The sequence below is a fragment of the Palaemon carinicauda genome, unplaced genomic scaffold (assembly GCF_036898095.1).
Source record: "Palaemon carinicauda isolate YSFRI2023 unplaced genomic scaffold, ASM3689809v2 scaffold147, whole genome shotgun sequence".
In the NCBI taxonomy this organism is placed as follows: Eukaryota; Metazoa; Arthropoda; class Malacostraca; order Decapoda; family Palaemonidae; genus Palaemon; species Palaemon carinicauda.
This window is the reverse complement of record NW_027169003.1, coordinates 240,995-253,893: the sequence shown is the minus strand read 5'-3', so window position 1 is coordinate 253,893 and position 12,899 is coordinate 240,995. Positions and strand designations below refer to the sequence as shown.

At 36.8% G+C, this 12,899-nt stretch overlaps 1 long non-coding RNA gene across 1 annotated transcript; it reads right to left on the bottom strand.

The window, feature by feature from the left end:
- Window positions 1-8,500: 8,500 nt before the first annotated feature.
- LOC137635601 (uncharacterized) lies at window positions 8,501-12,362 on the bottom strand. Its single transcript, XR_011042729.1, has 3 exons — window positions 12,212-12,362; window positions 11,260-11,386; window positions 8,501-8,686 (listed from the first exon to the last, which is right to left on the bottom strand). It is a non-coding gene; the product is annotated as an uncharacterized lncRNA (long non-coding RNA).
- Window positions 12,363-12,899: the final 537 nt, after the last annotated feature.

The window sequence follows — 12,899 nt, the reverse complement described above, 5'->3', positions numbered from 1 at the left end:
CAGCAGCCACTGTCTGGCCCTCCCTAGTTCTAGCTTGGTTGGAGTTGGGCCTTGGCCCCTGTCACCGTCCCTTGGTGCTGTCGTCATCAATGCCGTCTTAATTAGTTTGTCTAATGACAGGTGTGCGTGGGGTCCTCATTTGCCAATTGGGTAAGAGAAACATTTCCTGCTTCGTGTTGAGAATAGGTTTTTTCCTACTGGATTAGCAGGGCAGGGCTTCCAGTATTATAAGCCTCCTGCTGTCCCGGGCACTACCAATGATTTCCGTATTTTTCACAGGGTTTTAGATCACGAAATGGACCCATTTGGAATTTGGTAGCAATATTCTTTGATGGGACCTTGCTGTATGTGACAGGGGAAGTGTTTAGAACCGGTTGGAGGTCATAAACATTGGGAACATCTAAACAGATTTCCAGAACATTCGACACCAGAACTTTAGTGAGTAGATTCAGGTAGAGCCACAGTCCAAAGTATGAGGTGGGTGTGAGCCACATGGGTTGGTTGGTCCTAGTCCAGAAGTTCTCACCATATTTACCTCCTTCAACGAAGTTGGAAGGAGGTTAAGTTTTCGCCCCATGTTTGCGAACAGTAATGAACTTGCATGGATTAACTGTTATTTGAAAAGATGGGAATGATTAAATTTTACAAGGTCAAGGTTAAAGGTTAAGGTCATGGTCAAGTAAAATATCCAATTCACGTAATCAGCCATAAGTTTGGACATCGTTGTCACAGTGACTTCAAACTTGGTTCATATTCGAGTGCATGAAAATCCACGCCAATTGATGTGTTAAGGTCAAAGGTCAAGGTCAAAGTCGTACAAAAGGTTGAGAAATAAGCTGTCTAGGCGGAGGTCTGCGCTCTACGGCACAGAAGCCCAGTTATTCCTTACCATCTATTCTCTGTATGTAAGTTTTGACTTCAGAGTACAACTGAGAAGTTTTACCCCGTTGGAGGACCACAGTGCTGTACTGCCTAGGGAGACTGTGGTTGCCGTACGTAATAGTGCACGTAATTCTGCTGCACGAACAGGCATTCGTATTGAATCATTTGAGATGGGTAATGGTCAGTGTTAGTGAGAATTTATTAAGAGAGAGAGAGAGAGAGAGAGAGAGAGGAGAGAGAGAGAGAGAGAGAGAGAGAGAGAGAGATATTGCTCTCTCCCTCTCTCAGAGAGAGAGAGAGAGAGAGAGAGAGAGAGAGAGAGATATTGCTCTCTCTCTCTCTCTCTCTCTCTCTCTCTCTCTCTCTCTCTCTCTCTCTCTCTCTCTCTCTCTCATTATTGTATGAGTTAGGTCATCGACTATTTGAATATCTCTCTCTCTCTCTCTCTCTCTCTCTCTCCTCTCTCTCTCTCTCTCTCTCTCTCTCTCTCTCTCTCTCTCTCCCTCTCCCTCTCCCCCCTCCCATTATTGTATGAGTTAGGTCATCGACTATTTGAATATCTCTCTCTCTCTCTCTCTCTCTCTCTCTCTCTCTCTCTCTCTCTCTCTCTCTCTCTCTCTCTCTCTCTCTATTTTGAATAGTATAAGTTACCTATCTGGAGGTTTTACCACCAAGTAATTTCACATATATACACAGCTTCTATTGTCATATTCCTTGCATATTGCATCGTGCACTGAGCAACTGGTTTCTGTATTCAAAAGGTTATTTCGTCCAATCCCTGATTGTAAGCAATGTTGCAAACAATGCGTCAGTCTACAACACATTATATCTATTTCTCTATTTCGTATTTTTATCAATATTGATCGACTCTTTCAAAATAAAGTCTATGAGGAGCGAGATTCACTTGCTGTGGTTTTGGTGGTGTGGAGTGTTGGTGATGGTGGGAGTTTTTTTTTTTTTTTTTTTTTTTTTTTGGGGGGGGGGGAGAGTGTTGGTGGTAGTGGTTTTGGTTTAGCTTGTGAGGAAGAGGACTCAAGCATTTGGGACGGCCTTGACTCAAGTTGCCGTCCAAGAGATGACAGTTGATGGTGTGTCAACTCTGTCGTTCGGATATGACGTCTTTTTGCGCCTGTAACTGACCTGTTTTATTGTGATAAGGATTATAATACACTGCACGTTTAGCGTGGGGCTTCTGGGAGCCTTTAATTATAACCGGTAATGGGTATTATACGAGATATTAGGTCAACGTTTTCGGTGTTTGTACATTTGTGGTTTTTAAAGCATGAACGGAAAATCCTCTCATTGTTTTTAAGATGACATATTTCTATATCTAAGGTAGATTTCAGCTACCGGACACTGCACCACATATATATTGTGGTCTACTGAATGAAGTGAGTACAGTATTTGAAGAGAGAGAGAGAGAGAGAGAGAGAGAGAGAGAGAGAGAGAGAGAGAGAGAGAGAGAGAGAGAGAGAATATGTACCTGAACTCTCCATTTACTTGTTTCCTTTTTCGCTTCTTGTCAACACTTGCATAAATGAATAGAAGAGGATAAACTTCAATCTCTCTCTCTCTCTCTCTCTCTCTCTCTCTCTCTCTCTCTCTCTCTCTCTCTCTCTCTCATTGACCTAAGCAATAAGTTATGTACCGAAGTATTAGTCGACTACTGAGGGTTGAGTTCTTAAGGTTCTTTTATTTAAATCTCAATAATGAAAAGCAGTTTCCCTGTGATGTTGAATGTACTTTTGAAGGAATTTCTAATATCTATGTTAAGGTCATTAGAAAACCCACAGGAATCCTAAGTGATCTCCATCCGGAGCCCTAAAGACATGGCAAGGTCTCCCATTTGGGACATGTGGCTCCAGGTAGGGACTTTGGATACAAGATGGAGTCATGTCTCTGCCATGAAAATGGCATTGACAGAATTGGGTATTTCATAAAGCTCACTTCCGTGATATTTAATCTTTACCCTCACTGTTCCTCTTCTCTGTAGAACTTCTATAGTTCAAACTTGCAGCAAATGTTTTTATGTTGATTAGGCTGACATGAGTGTATGAAATATCTGTTTTAATGTTGTTACTGTTCTTCAAAAAAAAATATTTAGATTGTTTTTTTTTTTACTTCTCATATAGGTTATTTCCTTATTACCTTTCCTTATTGGGGTATTTTTCCCTGATGAAGCCCTTGTTCTTGTAGTATCTTGTTTTTTCAACTAGGGTTGTAGCTTAGCTAGTAATAATAATAAGAATAATAATTTTGGCAGATACCGCCCTGAATGCAAGGGCATGTTTCGACATTACAAAAACAAATTCACTTACAGTAAAGGAAGGACAGAATAACTTCTGGGGCTGGAGGTAGGGTAAGCCATTGAATAGAGAGGTTCCAGTTGACTACCTCCCATCCATGATCAGCTGGATCTGGAACATCTGGAAATCTTAGCAGGTTTCTTCTCCAGATAGTTGCTTAATATGTTGCATGAGATCGTTTTTGCAAGGGTGTAACTGTGCCAATGAAATTCCCCCAGTTTTGCTTTAAATATCTCATCCTGTTTACATATGGTCTTTTACTGTCTTGGGGTAGAGTTAACTTGTTTGAGGGTACACTCGGGCACACTATTCTATCTTATTTCTCTTCTTGATTTTTCTTTTTGAAGTTTTTTTTATAGATTATATATGAAATATTGGTTTTAATGTTGTTGCTGTTCTTAAAAAACTATTTTAATTGTTCATTGGTTCTTTTGTACTGCAGTTTGTGTATATTCTTTCTTCCTTTCCTCACTGGGCTAGTTTTCCCTGTTGGAGCCCTTGGGTTTATAGCATCCTGCTTTTCCAACTAGGGTTGTAGCTTAGCTTAAAACAAAAGTGATAGATGTATTAAGGGAGTTGAGAACTGCTTAGTATCAACCATAGATTCTGAAAAACTATTCTATTACGAAAGACATAAAAGCTTCCTTTAATTGATTTTTCTTAAACGGTTGAAGGCTTTGATTTAATCCTCTCTAGCAATGGTACTCACACAATGGCACCCAGTGAATGCATAAACTCCTGCCATTGCTTTGCTTAAGTCTGATCCAAGAATCGTTACAAGTCTTGATATATTTATGAGTCAGATATTATTTCCTTTCCTTCTACTGAAGATAATTCTGGTTTGCTTAGCATTAATCACGTAAGAGGGAAGTTCAAGTAGGATTACAAACACATCAGTTTCCCCTGACTTGATTATAACCTTCCTGAATTTTAATGGTCATTGCTTGATGTGAATCATTCTAGTGTCGAATTCCTGATGCGTACTCTCGAGATCCTTTATCTCTATCACTCTTTACTTGGTCATAAGATAGCAATGCTCATCAGAGGTGGCCACCAATGATGTATTGCCAAGGAGGTTTCGGCTGTCTTCTTCTTTCCTGGTCTCCACTAAGTATTCAATGAGTTTTATTCAACTTTCACTGCATTGTGTAACCTCCTCCAGTTCTTCTATTCAATGACTTGCTTTTATTGCATCTTAATTAAAGATGCTGCATCTGATTCCTCTCCTTATGGGAGAGTTGGAAGTCAGTATATCCTTGATTATTTCTCTGTAAAGAAAGGAGTTGTCGTGGGTGTCTTAGAACTTCAGTTCTGTATTTTGTCGTGAGGTAGTGATGAGCCACTGTACCTTTTTTTATGATTACTTGCTAAGCTACAACCCTAGATGGAAAAGCCTGATGCTATAATGAAAAGTATCTTCTTAAATTATCTGTTGTTTACCTATCATTTCCAAGAAATAATATATATATACATACATATATATATATATATATATATATATATATATATATATATATATATATATGATGAGCAAAGTTGTACTAGTTAGGGCCACCCATACTAGGTTGGTCTCCTATGAGCAATCAGAATAAAATCCCCCACCATCTCCATAGTGGTCAGTGTGGTATTAAAAACTGGCTAAACACCAGACGGGAATAAGGACATGTCAGAGCCCCTTGTCCTGCAGTTGAATAGAAATGGCTACATTTGTTGTTGTTGTTGCATTGTTGTATATATATACTGAATATATAAAGGTTATTATGCTTGTGGACTGAGATATATCCAAGCATGACTTAACGTTAGAAAATAGAATCTTCAAACGGGCACTGTATTGACCTACCTAAAGATGATATGAGTAATGCGAAGATGTTGACAAGATTGAAGTAGATATGTATCACCAAAGCAGAATTGTAAACTATGTAGAATGCAATAGGCATGTCCTAGACATCCTGTTTCTTGTAAGCTATATTCAATTGCCGCTAACAATGGCATCTCTCTCTCTCTCTCTCTCTCTCTCTCTCTCTCTCTCTCTCTCTCTCTCTCTCTCTCTCTCTCAGTCCATTATTTTTGTGAGCATCTCTCTCCCTATCGTGCTTTTCTTTTATTGTATCATTAATGTCTTAATATTAATTGTAGACTAACGATCCTCCTATCTGTGTTTCAGGTGAGAGATGGGCCATATCTAGATAGATAAGGTAAGTAATGTCAAACTATTAGTCTGTCTCAAGGTAAAACTTCCTTCTTGTTATTATTATTAATCATCTCCCCCTACGTCTATAGGAGCAAAGGGCCTCGATTAGATTTCGCCAGTCGTCTCTATCTTGAGCTTTAAAATCAGTACTCCATTCGTCATCTCCTACTTCGTGCTTCATAGTCCTCAGCCATGTAGTTCTGTGTCTTCCAACTCTTCTAGTGCCTTGTGGAGTCCAGTTAAACGTTTGGTGAACTAATCTCTTGTAGAGTGCGAACAGCACGCCCAAACAATTCACTAAGAGTTATGCTGTGATAAAAAGTACAAATGGTTGTGAAGTTTTTACAAATAATTTTAAAATTTCATTATCATATGGGTGGGATAATAAGAGAATTTCAATTTCTTATTTATTTTTTTTTTTTTTTCCATTTTTACCAAATACGAACTGCAACGGTTTGAAAATGATCTCGTTCAATTGATTCCGTTCAATAGACAGCGGTTTTTTTCTGATTTTTTTTTTCACTTTGTCCTTAGTTTTAAAGTAAAGCTCTCTCCACCAAATCATCCGTCCATTATCATAAGCTTTACGTCTTTTGTCCATTAAATTCAAAATTCTTTTCATCATCATCCAGGGTTTATTGCTATCGCATATTCGTTGTGTTTTCTCAGGAAAACATCTCTCGTGTTGTTCGTAACAGTATTGACATTTCTGCGGCTTCATCTGCGTTTTCAGTCATTCAAGTTTCCCTCCATTCATACGGTACAATCCACTGGCCGACCTCTGGCTGACGAATTTCGGAAGGGCCAAAATAGTCTGGTCTGGTCTTCCCTCTTTTTAGCGGTATTATTTTGAATCCATATGTCATTAGTGCTCTGACACCTACATTGTGCACTCAGTCCTTAGGTATGAGGACTCTGCTATCACATGTGACACCTGACAAGTCCCTATTGGTGTTCTAAATACACTGAATAAGGCTAATAATTTTCCTTTTCCATGTTCCCCCCATTGTCCATTGCAAAGCCATGGTACTTGAATTCATGAGCCCTTTTGATGTTTCCTCCTAATTTGATTATGGTTTGCTGGTTGCCATACAATTTCGTTGTTATATATTCAGTCTTCTTCCTGCTTATCCTTAACCCTCTACTCAGGAAGTCATATCTCTATCTTTCAAACTTCATTTCTAGTTCTTCTCTGTTCTTGGTTAACAAGATTATTTCATCTGCATTAGAGCACACACCATAGGATGCTCTGTGCACACATCGAAGACAATATTAAACAGAAACGGTCTCAGAACAGATCCTTATGTATAACCCAACCCCAAATTAAACATTTTTCTTTCTGTGGATCTGACGCTGGTCTTTACACATCTCTACAGCTTCCTGATCATACTTCACTGTCACTCCTCTCTCCTTGACATATCTCTATATTTCCCGCCGTGGTATGCTGTCATATGCCTTCTCAAAGTCTATGAATGCCATATGCAAGGTTTTTTCTTCTTCCTATACTTTTCCATAATTTGTCTCAGAGAAAAATTACAGTCCACAGTACTGAGACCCTTTATGGAACCTAGTGTCCGTCTACTGATGAGAACTGTCACGTTGACCTAATCCTCTATCAATAATTATTTCAAATACCTTTAGTAGGTTGGCCAGGGCACCAGCCACCTCTTTAGAAGCTACTGCTAGAGAGTTATTGGGTCCTTTGGCTGGCCAGACAGTTCTCCATTGGATCCCTTTCTCTAGCTACGGCTTCTTTTTACTTTGCCTATACATACATTGAATATTCTGGCCTATTTTTTCCACATTCTCCTCTGTCCTCATTCACCTAGAAACACCGAGAGTGCCAAAAAATACTTCTTTGCTCAAGGGTTTAACTACTGCAATGTTATTGTTCAGTGGCTACTTTCTTCTTGGCACGGATAAAAGAGACTCTTTAGCTATGGTAAATTGTTAGAAATACGGTGGCAGTGTTTAGCCTCTTACCTAGGGTCATTTTGTGTAGTGCATTGCAGTTTCTAATACTTTATTATACCTATTTTCATCTTTTTTAGGAATGTATATTACTTTATTTGATGTTAAGTATTACCTTATAAGAATATATCACCAAATATATTATTATTATTATTATTATTATTATTATTATTATTATTATTATTATTACTACTTGCTAAGCTACACCCCTAGTTGGAAAAGCAGGATGCTCTAAGCCCAGGGGCTCCAACAGGGAAAATTGCCCAGTGAGGAAAGGAAACAAGGAAAAATAAAATATTTTAATAACAGTAACAAAATTAAGATAAATATTTCCTATATAAACCATAAAAATTTTAACCGAACTAGAGGAAGAGAAATAAGATAGAATAGTGCTCCCTAGAGTACCCTCAAGCAAGAGAATTTTAACCCAAGACAGTATAAGAATATGGTATAGAGGCTATGGCACCACCCAAGACTAGAGAACAATGGTTTGATTTTGGAGTGTCCCTCTCCTAGAAGAGCGACTTACCATAGCTAAAGAGTCTAGTTAGGAAATTTAGTGGGGGGGGGGGATTGGAAGGGTTGAATCTGTGTGTGCATATCTATTTAAATATTTAGCTGTCATTTTTGACGGTTCGGGTGCACTAGTACATGATATTTGTCAATAAAAGGATTTAATGTATTGAAATAGAAAGCAGGATAAACCATACCAACGCCTTAAAGATATCTTGAGTGCAGCTGATTTACTCAGGTGTGATTATTTTTCAGGAAATTAACTTAGGAAAAAATATATCAATAATTATTGGCTAATCTTTATTACTAAATTTATACATTTTCATTCAAGAGCAACATAGCAGACACTTAACATTTTTTACAGATAAACAGCAAAATTTCGTTAGCCTGGTGCTCCATCGGTATTTAGGTAGCAGAAACATTTCCTCTATGATGCTGAGGATAGATTTCTCGTGGATTAGCAGGACAGGGCTTCTAGAATTCTACGTCTCCTAATAACTGGGACACTGCCATTTAATTCCGTATATTTCACAGCTTCGTTATCTGACTTCCAGATGCTAGACGATGATAAATTTTAGGTTGAGGAAGGCTGGATAAGAGATGTTCGAACCTTTATACCGTCTTTTTTTCCCGCCTCAGTATCTCTTGATTGATGGATTTTAAGTCTTTTGGCATCCTGACATCTAAGGTCATTGACGCCGATCAGTAGCTCTTGAATGGCGAATTAATCTTCATTATTATCAAGGATTAATCTTGAAAAGACTTCCATCACAAACGCAACCACAGCAGTAAGGTATCCGATGACGACCAGAAAGAACGCTGCCTGAAAACAAGTCAAGAATTATGAATGGTTAGCGTATCTGTCAAGGAGGATTTTCCTACTACGTCAAGAATTATGAATGGTTAGCATATCTGTCTAGGAGGATTTTCCTACTACGTCAAGAATTATGAATGGTTAGCATATCTGTCTAGGAGGATTTTCCTACTACGTCAAGAATTATGAATGGTTAGCATAACTGTCTAGGAGGATTTTCCTACTACGTCAAGAATTATGAATGGTTAGCATATCTGTCTAGGAGGATTTTCCTACTACGTCAAGAATTATGAATGGTTAGCGTATCTGTCAAGGAGGATTTTCCTACTACAACTAGCCTACTACTACTTTCGCTACTGCTGGGACTTCATTGAACATAGCTTTCTTCCGCCCTTTGCCTACACACACACACACACACACACACACACTGAATAGTCTGGCCTATTCTTTACATATTCTCCTCTGTCCTCATACACCTGACAACACAGATTGCAAAACAATTTTTCTTTACTCAAGAGGCTACTGCATTGTAATTGTTCAGTGGCCACTTTCCTCAGGGTAAGGGTAGAATAGACTCTTTAGCTATGGCAAGCAGCTCTTCTAGAAGGGCACTCCAAAAGCAAACCATTGTTCTCTAATCTTGTGTAGTGCCATAACTTCTGTACCATGGTCTTCCACTGCCTTGGGTTAGAGTTCTCTGGCTTGAGGGTACACTCGAGCACACTCTGTTATCTTATTTCCCTTCCTCTTGTTTTGTTGAAGCTGTTTTATACTCTATATAAGAGATGTTTATTTTAATGCTGTTACTCTTCTTTGAATATTTTATTTTCCTTTTTTCCTTTCCTCACTAGGCTATATTCCCTGTTGGAGCCCCTGGGCCTATAGCATCCTGCTTTTCCAACTAGGGTTGTAGCTTAGCAAGTAATAATAATAATAATGATCATAATAATAATAATAATAATAATAATTAGTATTACTGTAGAGATATCAGTGAACGTGGCTATCTTTTGCTCTTACCAGAAATAGAGATGCCCAGTGGATTAATATTGCAGGGAATAATCGAATTAATTCATTATAAAATAGAAAGTTATGGAACTTGAAATATACACTGAATTTCATTTTCATTTGAACAGATAATGATTAATTACTGTGAGTAATTATCAAAGGAAAATAGATATGATTTGTCTATAACAAATGCAAGCAAACTATATTGAATTGATATTGATAACTGGGATATAAAGTGAGCTAAAAAAAGCAATTTATTCTTTTAACGGAGAACAAAATTAGTTTTATAATGATTAGGAGAGGATATTTCAAGAAATGGCATCAAAAGAGTAATAATATATACATGTATACTGTATATATATATATATATATATATATATATATATATATATATATATATATATATATATATATATATATGTATGTATACTATATATATATATATATAAACTGTATATATAATATATATATATATATATATATATATATATATATATATATTTATATATATATATATATATATATATATATATATATATATATATATATATTTATATATATACGTATATATATATATATATATATATATATATATATATATATATATATGTATGTATGTATGTACATATATATTTATATATATATATTTATATATATATATATATATATATATATATATATATATATATATATATTTATATATTTATATATATATATATATATATATATATATATATATATATATATATACAGTATGTATATATATATATATATATATATATATATATATATACATTATATATATACATATATATATATGTATGTATATATATATACTGTATATATATATATATATATATATATATATATATATATATATATATATATATATATATATATATATATATATATATATATAAAGCAAGGGTTGGTTCAAAGATAAACCAACACTACGGTCAATGCCTTATTCATCCTTTGACATTTATACTCGGCCACGTAAGAAGCTGTGCATCTTGTTAAGTAAGGCAAAGGTAAGTTAGGATTATACTTTGATAGTTATAACCACTTCTTCTGAAGAGACTATTTTCATGTCAGCATTGCATAAAGACAGACACATTTCTTAAGGAATAGCTCAAATTCACTGCGTAAAGACACACATTTCTTAAGTAATAGCTCAAATTTACTGCGTAAAGACACACATTCCTTAAGTAATAGCTCAAATTCACTGCGTAAAGACACACATTCCTTAAGTAATAGCTCAAATTCACTGCGTAAAGACACACATTCCTTAAGTAATAGCTCAAATTCACTGCGTAAAGACACACATTCCTTAAGGAATAGCTCAAATTCACTGCGTAAAGACACACATTCCTTAAGTAATAGCTCAAATTCACTGCGTAAAGACACACATTCCTTAAGTAATAGCTCAAATTCACTGCGTAAAGACACACATTTCTTAAGTAATAGCTCAAATTCACTGGGTAAAGACACATTCCTTAAGTAATAGCTCAAATTCACTGCGTAAAGACAGACAATTTTCTTAAGGAACAGCTCTAATTCACCTGGGGAAGTTTTACCTGTAAATCCATAAGGGTGAAGGGCCTCGTAGTCGACTCTTCTATTCCCAGGTCTCCTGTCCTCAGCTTTCGAAAGTTATTTTCCTCTATATTTTGGATAATGCCTCCTTGGACCATCCTCAGTACTCTGAATAAATAGAAATATATCTTTTCTGAGCTTGGGTTGGAATACAGGAGAAATCTGTATACTTTCGTTGCATTTGTTTCATTGGTTTTCCTTTACGCATCTTTGACCATAGCTTTTAGACCTAGTACAGACTTTGTTTGCCTATAGCTTTTAGCCTTAGTACAGACTTTGCCCATAGCTTCTAGCCCTAGTAAAGACTTTTCCCCATAGGTTTTAACCCTAGTACAGACTTCGATCTTATCCCCTGGGGCTACTTAAAAGAATTTCCCCTTAAAATCTTGTTCTAGCGCAGACTTCAACCTAGCCTTCTGGTATTAGTGAAAACTTCTACCCTAAATTATGGCCACAGTTCAAAGGTCTCCACCCTAACTACCATACAGGTACACCTACCCTCCAACTATTCTTGCAAATTAAGCTTTGAAATGCTTCCTTATTCCATTTCTCAAACTGTGTGCATCAGTTTGAGAAATGGAATAAGGGGTTAGAGAACTATCAGATAAGATCCAAGAAAGTAGACTGAGGTGGTATAGTCATGTCATGAGAAGAGATGAACAGTATATTGAGAGGAGAGTGATGGAAATGGAGGTAAAGGGAACGAGAAGGAGAGGGAGACCAAAGCGAAGGTGGATGGGGTGTATCAAGGATGACCTTCAATCAAAGGGATTAACCGATGGTGAAGTGTGGGACAGAGGTAGATGGAGAATGATGGCCAGAAACATCGACCCCACATAAAAGTGGGAAAAGATGCAGACAAAGAAGAAGAAGAAAACTGTGTGCATCAGCTATAACATTGTCTTTGGAAATGATAGTATGAACAACACTTACGTTTGGCTGAAAGCTTGATTATAAGGAGCTCCAGAGGGAATAGCAATGCCAACATTCTGGAAGAAGAAACCGTCCCGGCCGAAGTGGAATCTCCTCCGTCCGTAATTCTGCGCCCACAGCCGAATCTCGTGGTCTGGCCCCAAAAACACCACCTTCTCATTTAGAACCTGTGATAGCAGAGTAAGGTACCATTCTCTTACAAACAGGAGGTGGATTATTTGTGAAATGTTGCTAATCAATTTATTTTTCTTAGAGAGCTATGGGGTCTTTTGACTGGCCAGACAGTAGTACATTGGATCCTTCTCTCTGGTTACAGTTCATTTTCCCATTGCCTAACACATACACAGCCTCTTCTGTCCTCATACACCTGACAACGCAGATTACCAAATAATTCTTCTTACAGCACTGTAATTGTTCAGTGGCCACTTTTCTCTTTGTAAGGGTAGATGAGACTCTTTTAGCTATGGTAAGCAGCTCTTCTAGGAGAAGGACACTCTAAAATCAAAACATTGTTCTCTTATCTTGGATAGTGCCATAGCCTCTGTACCATGGTCTTCCACTGTCTTGGGTTTGAGTTCTCTTGCTTGAGGGTACACTCGGGGGCACTATTCTATCTTATTTCTCTTCCTCTTATTTTATTAAAGTTTTTATAGTTTATATAGGAGATATTTATTTTAATCTCATTGCT